The following is a 10,172-nucleotide window of genomic DNA, read 5'->3' as shown; positions in this document are numbered from 1 at the left end:
TCTCATGTGTTAGCATCAGTTTATTCTTACAGTTGGCCCCCACTTTGAGATTATGTGTCACAGTCAAGGTATAAAATATATCAGTCCAAGGTGAGCAAATATTAGTACATTCTGGATTGTCACAAAGATGAAGAGAAAATGGAAATCTGTGAAATAAGACCATGAGTAAACTATTGTCTGATATCTTTTAATGCCTTATTTTCCTCTCCCTGACCTACACATATTCCCTTCCTGGGAGTTTAATGGGAGTGCAGTGGATAAGACCTGTATCAGAACAACCTCTACTGACATCTAGTATAAAAACCATTTATTAATGAACTCTTGGTTCACACCTTCTACCCCTTGCCTCTCCTTGTTCTTGATTCAACCATGTTTGACCTCACCAAGACACAACTGTGTGGACTGATCCAGGCTGGTGTAGGCCACTCGGGAGAACTTCTGTGTGAGGTGGGCAGGCCCAGGATCAGACATCTTTAGCCCGAGGACACTCTTAAATACTCTCCCCTTGTATAAAAGTTCAAGACTCTCATTTTTTTCAAAAAGACCTAGATCTCCTGGGAAGATGACCCTGAGGCAGGCCTTGCTTCAATACAAAAGTCTTGATCTTAAACTTTTCTAAGGATTAGGACAAACTTGGGAGCAGGTGGGTGTCATTGACGGGTATTTATGATTATAGGTCATTCATTATTACTGCCTTACCTTTGCCCTTAATTGAAACAGTTGGTCCCTTTTTGCCAACAATGAGCAGAATATAGAAAAACAGACTCCCCACAAAGGCAGCTTCCAGTAAGCCACAGATGTGCTGGAGAAGGCTGCTGATAAGAACATGTTGCACAAATTATCTGGCTTATCCAGATGCTCTGAAGTGTGTCTAACCCACTGAGCCTGTATGCTGTTTCCATGTGGCTTAATCTGTAAGATCTTGCCAGAGGTTAACCCTTGCTCATATGTACAAGGGGAGGACATTCATTTCAGTGCAGTAGGAACTACTGTTGGCCAAGCAGGGAGAGGTGCTTACAGAAGTGTCTCTGCAAAGTAGAAGCAGACCTCTTCTTTATAAGCCTATTTAGTAAGAATACTAGTCACACCCGTATGTTGGAAGTTCAGCTTTTATGGTAACCCTATTATACCTGCAGGTGGGTTTCTTTTGGGCATCAAATAGATCTAAGCTAAAAGTTGAACTTGAAGAGCCAGCATGCCCCCAAATTCCTCACATAAAGGCAATACAAAGGGAGAAGTTATTGATTTTCTCAAGATAATCTTGCATCTATGAAGCGCTTTACCATTTACACAACATAACTTCATTCTGTAGATACTATAATCCTGTGGGGTGGGATCTGTCGCTGTTCCATCTCATCTGAGAATGGCATCATGCTTTAAAATCCCTCCAACTCTTCAGTGATTTCTGTGGTATTTTATTGTAAAACTGTGCATTGCGGTAGGGATATCCTTTCAGCCTGTGATTTCAAACTCCTCCACCAAAATGTTAACCATGGTGTCTAGAGAGAGCCAAACACAGCAAATTCTGTGTCTTTCCTGTGCTGAAAGCAGGGAGGGGAAAGAACAGAGGATGGAGCTAACTCAGAAGTTTGGTCGACCCTGCAATAAACTGATGAGTGAGGACTCTGACCCATGTTCCCGGAATAGGTTCAATACAAAGTCTTCTAGTAAAAGACAGGAGCTCCCTAAAAGTCCCTGGTAAATATTTAAGCTATTACCAGTGGAGGAAATTGCTAAATAGTAAAACATCTAGTTCTTGCTGGAAAATGTTGTTTTAACTAACTTTCTTCTATTAAAAATAACTAAGACCCAGTTCTAAATTGATATGTCAAACTTAGACGCACACAAGGCTGTGTAATGGCAGCCTTGTTAACATGCCCTAATTACAGCCAGGCTAATGGCCGAGGGCCAGCCATGTGTCATCTCACCTAATGAGGGCCTGAGCCCCTTGTTTGCCCTTGCTTTCCTGGAATTATGTACTTAATTACTAAACCTCTATTGTGTGTTGAAATCATGTGAGCACCAGGCTCCTAGGAGATGACAATGTGGGCTACTCAGTGGCAAAGAAACTGGGTTTCTGCCTTGACCAAAGTTGAGGTGGTTATAAAAGAAGGAAAAACACCTGACTCTGAAAGTCTCCATGACTAAGTTTTCTTCTGATGTTACTTATGGAGTTTTCTGTCCATTCTCTTTTCATTTGGTTAACTTCAATCACTATTATTTTACCTTAATTGTAAGAAAGTGAAATTATTGCCATTATAAAAGGTACATGATGACCTGACTGGACTGAGGCTGAGCTGTGGATGGTTCTGGGGTGTGTCTGAAGCTACTTCTACCAGATACCTACCAACACTGATTGATCATCACAGAGCCTTTTGTTTGGGGGCCGCTAAGAGGAGTGTTGGAACACAGGAGCTATTGGAGAGGGAGGGGAGGGGAATGGAAAGCTGATATGATGTTTGCCTCCCCACCTTCCTCACTAGCCTGAGAGACTGGCCTAGAGATTGATGATGGAAATGACAGAGCTAGAAGCAGGAGGAATTGTCCTTTTTTTGATGAAAAACCCTGGGAACAGGCTGGCACGTTATAGCCCACATGTCCACTGGTAATGAATGGACTCCATCAATGGAAAGGCTCACAGGGTTTAAAAATAGTAGCGGGTTATTTTTCTCACATAAAAAGTCCAGATTGATGGCTGCTGGTATTGGCTGAGTAGCTCAACAAGGCCCTCAAGGACATAGACTCTATTTTAGCTTTTCACCCCAACTTTTGTAGCCTTTTGGTGCCCTATTCTCATGTTTATTGCCTAATGGTCACAAGATGGCTGCACAGCCCCAAATATGATGTTAGTGTTCAAGGAGGGCAGAATGGGAAAGAGCAGCTCAATCAAGGCCTTCTCCTTGCACCAGGCATTTCAGTTTTCTCCAAGGCTTCCCAATTACTTCACTATGTCTCATTGGCCAGAATTTGGTCACATGGCCACTGCTCAGTGCAAAAGAGGACGGGAAATCAAGCTTTTAGCTTTGTCAACCTCTATAGTGAAAGGAAGAGACATGGTTGGCTAAATAATTTCTGGGGCCTAGGGCAAAATAAAAATAGAGGATCCATTATTCATAAACCAGGGGGAAAAGTGCCGTTAAAGACATTGATGCACGAACATATCCTTTCTTCTGCAAACTTTTTCTTATTATGACATATTTTATTTGCTATTTAATGTTGTTCTAAGTAAAAAAGAAATGAAATTTTAAAGTTTTCGTGTGAATTTTATTGCTAATCTTTAGCTGGTAAGTGGAATCACTGAAATTATACAACTTGTATTTCGTAACTCATACATGCATATATATTTAACATATGTATTTCATTCCTACAAGAACAGTAGAAACACAGTACAAAACTAAGTCAACTGTTTTTAATTCACTTCTTGATACATGAACATTCTACCAGTACATTCTACCTTTAGTTCACTGATGAGTACAGAAAAATGGTGGAAAGAAGAAATATGGGTGGCTCTATATTTTTGTTTCCTTTTATATTATTATTTTCAGCATAAGTAGATGGCTAATGCAGAGAAGTAATACACTAGTAAGAAAGATCTGATAGTGTTTCTTGGTCATTTGTGTTTCTTCTTGTACTAGAAGTCAGCTCTGGTTCAAATGGAGAGTGTGACCTCTCAGGGCTGTCACTTACACAGTGCTAGGCATAATACATCAACCTTAGACTCACTTTTGCTTTGACTCATTGAACTCCCACACATCATGGGTCCACCTGAATTCCATGTTCATGGGGCAACATATGCATTCTGTGCAAATGTGGTAGGTAGCATGGAGGAAGGGACACAGTGTACATTTCCTCTGCTCATGTGCGTGCTCCATTTTCCAATCAGACTTGCTTTCAAAACAAAATCCAAACACAAAATTAAGAATTTCAAGGTGGTACTAATAGAGCATGAAACCAATCGTGGGGCCTTTCCGAGGGCTTGAGCCCTGTCCAACTGCACAGGTCGCATGCCCTAGAAGCCTGCCTTGGCAAGAGGGCCTTGGAAACAGGCGATGGATAAGCCAATATATTTCCCAAATGCCTGGGTGATAGTTTAACCCTAAGTTGGCCTGCCTCCAAGTGCAAATCACAGCAGTCTTCGATGACATAGGACCCTCAGGGCAGAAGAGAAGCCCACACATGGAAAGCATGGTCAGCAAAGCCAAAGTCAAGGTACCTCAACTAGAAGGTGTAAGCTCAAGGATGCAGAGGACTAGTTTCTGTGTGTTAGTATCACGAGGACTATAAAAGTTAGAAGGGGGTGGTGGGTTAACTAAAAGCCCCGTCCAGGAGGCTTTAATGCTGTCATAACATAATTTGACGTCAAAGTGATGCACCATCTCAGTTGGAAGGGTAGAGGAGGGAGGACTATAGAACTCCTGAGCTCTTACTTGCTGATGTGCTTCGAAATTCTTCATTTCACTTCACTGCAAGCACAATTGCCAAATCTGGAAAGCCAGACTGGATTCAGGGATGGTACACAGAAGTCACTGAATAATATTAGCAAACACCTACCCAGCATTTACCATCCGCAGACACTATTCTGAGTGTGTTACAATAAACAATTTAATTTCCATGTCAGTTCTATGAGGTGGGCTGCTACTACCACCACCATTTTATAGAGGAGGACACTGAGGAACTTCCCAAAGTCAGAGCTAGTAAGTGGCTGACGTGTCCGGTGTCCTTGCAGTAAGCCTCAAATTCACCACTTCAGCATTCCACTGCTTCCAAAAACTGGCCCCAGTGCCTTTATGCTGGCCTACCTTCCACCCACCAAGATTTTCTTCTCTTCATAGTACTGTTCTCCTCTTCTACTTCCTAGAACCAATATGCCTATCATGACATGCTTATGCTTATGTTTAATTAGGCAAGTTGATCCCCCTTTGGGCTTTTCAGGGCACATTTTCAGAATGAATTAAGTGTCACTTAAGAATTTGAATTATCTAGTTGCTATAAATGCAGTACATCGATCTAACCTCACACGGCGCATTCTAATTCAGGTATTTCCAATCAGCATACTTAACGTAAGCCACGGGCTGCTCATAATGAAAGATGGGTTGTGAGTAATGTTCCCCAAAATCTTCTACATTATAAATAACAAATCATCCCATATCTGCTCACCGGCAGGCTGGTTGGATATTCCACAGTCAATGAGGAGCCCAATTTTATAACAGTAATACTGTTGTGTATCTGTTTCATAAAATGCAACACCCAATGGTATCATGCTCTTAATGAACTGAATCAAAATTATGTACTCACGACACAGTTTATTTTGCACAGTGCTTTTTCATTCTCTCCTCAGTTCTTCAGGGTTTAAAAAAACCTATTAGTGGTGATGACTTTCTTCTTTCTTCTAATTTGATGAACACAAACCCTTGCACTGTAGAGATTGGAAACTGAACAAGTGAACACGGAGCAGAGAGATGCCTTGCAGCCCATCAGCAATACACACACAGCCCCATGGCAGAGAAAAGCACAGATCAGTAAAGAGGGAAAAATGGAGGAGATGATGCCAGACCAGAAATAGGATTAAGTTTCTGAGTGAAATCATCTGTAATTACTGACTGGCCCTTCCCCTAGAGAAGAAGGATTAGCAAAACATGTCTGGAGAAGAAAAAAAATTTTTTTCTTAAACTGGGTCAAAAATTTGCTTATACTACATTGGGGTGGAGAGAGAAAAATGTATCCACGTTATGTTTTCTCCCTTTCTTCCTTCCTCCCTTTCTCTCTCTCTCACCCTCCCTCTCCCTCCCTCCCCCTCTCCCTTTCTTTCTTTCTTTCTCTTCTTTCTTCTTTCTTTCTTTCTTCTTTCTTTCTTTCTTTCTTTCTTTCTTTCTTTCTTTCTTTCTTTCTTTCTTTCTTTCCCCAATGTGCTCTTCCTCACAGGTTTCCACTCTGCTGGGTATGAATGACAACATTTATTCAGGTCCTGCCACCCTGACCCAGCCATGGTCACTCCCTCTAAGGGTACTCTCTTTCTCAGCTATGTGCGTAGTGGTTCACATTTCTTCCCCTTTTCCTGCTCTTCTCCATGATGATGGTTAGTTTGATGGGGGAAGAGGAAGGTTGAGAAGGGGCTTAGATCCTAAGACAAGTCCTTGTACTGTCCTCTGATTCTTCCAGTGTCTACAGCATATACCTCATTCTACTTGGCTACTACCTTGTGAGTTCTATAGCTAATACTCTTGGCTAAAGAATGGGGAGTCTGGTCCTCTTCATGCAGCTGAGGGACCTACAAGGCCTGGTGATTCTGCCCGAAGCCTGGGCCCCCACCTTGGCCCTCACTAACTGGGCCTTTCCATCTCTGCCCTCAACTGTAGGGCCACATTGTTCTTGATGGACAGCAAGTTTGCCAGCTACCCTCTCTATCCCTCCTCAGGGCCTGGGAACTTCTTGGTATCCTTTGTGGCCCACAACAGCCAAAGAAACCTATGAGGCCAAATTCAGTCCCTCCTCTGTCCAACCACACACCACAACCACTTTTGTTCTGGTTTGGCTTCCCCCATACTGGGGAAGTCTGGAAGTTGCTCTCCCAGAGTTCCAGATGGCAAGAAACATCTGTCTCTGACCTCAACCTACTTACCATGCTGGCCTCATTCCAAAGTGTGGCCTGAAAGACTACTGCAAACACTCATCTCCAGGCCTCCCCCCCCCACCACCACCCCGTCCCTCTCACAACTGCTCTGCTCCATCAGGAGAGGCAGTCTTCTCACATTACTTACATCACAAGCCATGCTACCCCACTACTTTGAGATTCATGGGTGACCAATCGCTACTTTATTCCACCATCTCCTTCCCTGGTCAGTAAGCCTCACAGTTCAGCCTTGAGGCTGCAGAGTCAAAAAAACAATTTTAAAAGAGAAAATTAAAAAGAATTTAGGATTTGCCAAGCATCATCCCCTATTATATTTAGTTGTGTTTACATGTTGTTAATTGATAAATCTGTATACAGTTTTGTCCTCGAATACTAGTTTCTTTTTGTCAAAGTTCCAAGTTCCAGAAACCAAACATACCTGAGCCAAGTGAAATCAACCAGTGATCCTGTAACTCTGAAATAACTATGGAATAACTATGAAGTACCCATTATTAGCCCACTTACCACTATGCATACTGTCAAAATACTAATGCAATAAAAAGAAAGATGACTTCCAGATATAGAAACCAGAAAGACAGTTAATGGTGACTCATTAATGAAAATAAAGAACATAAGAAGAGCTTTCTTGACAAGGACAGGGCAAGAATTATGTGCATGATTTTAGACAGAGCAAGTTCAAATTACCATAGGGAAATCAAAGTCCACCTTGAGATTTCTTAGAAGTACTTGAAGATTATTAAGCTGGAAAGTAACAGCATAAGTTTGCATTTTTCAAAAAATTTCACTTCTAGATATCTGTACTTCTAAAACAAGAACACAGAAGATTCTGGTAAGGGAACTTCAACCAACCACTCTTCTGAGACTTCTGGTTCTGAAGAGTAGGCTTAATCTTAAGAGTGGATAAGAAAAGAAGGGATAGACTGAGAAGTGGAGAGGGTAGAGGACAGACCCCTGAGGAATATCAGCATTGTATGATAGACAAGGGAGAGGAGCTGGCAAAAGAGAAGCAGAAGATGAGGAAATGTTGTACCACAAAAGTCAAAGGAACAGAGAGCTTTAAAGCATAAGAATGGCCAGTCCAGGTAGATGCCCCTATGGGACAAAGATCAGGGCCAAGAAGTGTCCACCAAATTTAGCAATAAGGAGGTCTTCCGTGGAGTAATGAAGGCCAAGGGCAAACGGCAATAGGCTGATCATAACCGTGTAGTAAGGGAAGAAAGTTGGTACAGACTGCAAAAAAAGTGTGGCTAACAAAGGCAAGTGCAATAAGAGAAACCCAGAGTGGAGAGATCAAGGAGCTGGATGTTCAATAAAGCAAAGAAAGGGGATATTGAGAGTAAGAGGATGAGGTAACCCGAAGACTTGGAAATCGTGATCAGACAGTAGGATATTGACATTTGCAAAGATGAAGCCATTACAGGTGTTAGAATGACACTAGGACAGTGGGCTAGATGGGATTAAGATAAATATTCATAGAACTGATGGAATCAAGAAAGAGTGAGGTGGGGTGGTACTTCAGAGAACACTGAAATCAGTAAAGGAAAGGCTGGAGTTAGAGTGGGGAGAGAGAGAGAAGACAGTGTCTAAAGTCTTGGGTGAGTGCAGACAGTCAACAGTGCCGGTAAACAGAAGGGGCGAAGGTGGCATAGCCAGATCTTGTCAACTTCAAAAGAACAAGGGATTGTCTTGAGCCTTTCCTTAAACGAAGTGCTGTAATGCAATCAAGGGGGCCCTAAATACTTCCATGTGACTGTAAACAGATCTGAGCCACAGGAATTCTTATTACTGTAAAGGGCTCGCCAGACTTACATCACTCCCATTGAACTTCACACACAGCCCCAGAACCACTCCGTAGAGTAACTGTTCCTCTTTCTTTATAAAAGAGCTTGTTTGAAAGTGTTGTAATGAAAACGGCATGGAAGCCACAGTGAAAAGAGCTAGAATCTGATGCTGCCCCACCCCTGACTGTGTGACCTTGGGAGTGTCACCTCCCCTTCCTGGACAGCATTTTCCTCATCTATATTTCTTTATTCATCTATTAATGCATAATTCCCACTCTCTGTTGAAGCCTAATAGTGGTGGGCACCATCCTAGACGTTGAGAACATAGCAGCAAGCAGGACACACCCCAAACCAAGGGGCTGCCATTTGACAATTCTAATTCCCTCCAGCGGGTGGGTGGGTGTGTTTTAAGTGAAAGCACTACAATTTCAGCGTAGTGGCGTACGATCCGTGGATCTTTCCGGATTCAGTCAGAAACAGATACAGAATGAGATGGCAGCTCCTACGTGGGATCCCTGGACACTGAGGGAGTCCATGAAATTTCTAATAATAAACTTCCAGAAAACTGCTTGCATCACTTTAAGAGATCCAGATGGAAATTATGCCCAACACATTTACATCACTTCAGTAAAAATAAGTGTTTCTGCCTGATGGTCGCACATTCTAATGTACACATGTGCGTAGCTCTGCCTTAAAAACGGGAGAAACTATTATTACTGTGCAATAAATATAATTTAGAGCCACAAAGTTCCCAAGCAAATTGAAACCAAAGGGAAATTAAAAAAAAAAAACAATTTTTTTTAAGGCTCCTGAGCGGAGAAAACTTTGAGAGCCCTCAGCAGAGTGGATAACTCTGGCATCAGAATTTGAAGACATGTTTGTTCAAATCCCACTTCTGCCGCTTTGTCCGCATAGTCTTGGCTGTATTTCTCTGCACCTCATCTGTAAAGCTAAACCAGAAGCCTACCTTTTACGGAGTTGAGAGGGTTTAGTGAGAAACTTTATAGTTTCATGTTGTTTAACGTGACATAATTAAAACAATAACAGCAACAGACCTGATGTGTGGTGGGAAGAGCCGGAGACGTGGAGGCAGGCACACCAAGTTCAAATGCCAGTTTCTGAGCAACTGCAGATGGGTGATGCTGGGCAAATGATGTAATCTCAGGGCACTTCCGTTTCCTCAACTGTACAATGGATTATTTTGAGGATTAAATGAGACTTTATATATATGTGTGTGTATATGTATATATATATATGTATATATTAGCTACAATATATGTCTATTAGCTTGACACATTATAAAAGTTTGATAAATGTTTATCCTTTCTTTTCTTTGAAAGCCATTACATATTAAATAAAAATGTTATTCTTTTCACTTCTCTAGTCTAGCATGCTTCACTTCCCCTAGATATAACTGAAGTATAAACTTCATTTAAAAACATGTCAGATACATAATAGATGTTAAGGGCAAAGAGGAGTTAAAAGCATTACAAAAATGTAATGTATATTATATTTTACATGTCACTAACATATAATATATAATTAATATATTGTTGTTATATTCTACTGCTCCCATTCCTTTGCTACATTACATTTAGCCTGAACCATGGGGATAAAATAAATAGAACTTCTACAGAGCAATTCAGCATTTAACCAGCCAGCTAAGGAATTCCCCTTCTCCCCGCTCCCACCCGGGGTGGGGGGGTAAAGGACACTCAGTCAGTCTCTAAGGACAGAGGTGATTTTCAATGTTCATTCAC

This window comes from Halichoerus grypus, chromosome 2, assembly GCF_964656455.1.
Source record: "Halichoerus grypus chromosome 2, mHalGry1.hap1.1, whole genome shotgun sequence".
In the NCBI taxonomy this organism is placed as follows: domain Eukaryota; kingdom Metazoa; phylum Chordata; class Mammalia; order Carnivora; family Phocidae; genus Halichoerus; species Halichoerus grypus.
This window is presented reverse-complemented; position numbering follows the sequence as displayed.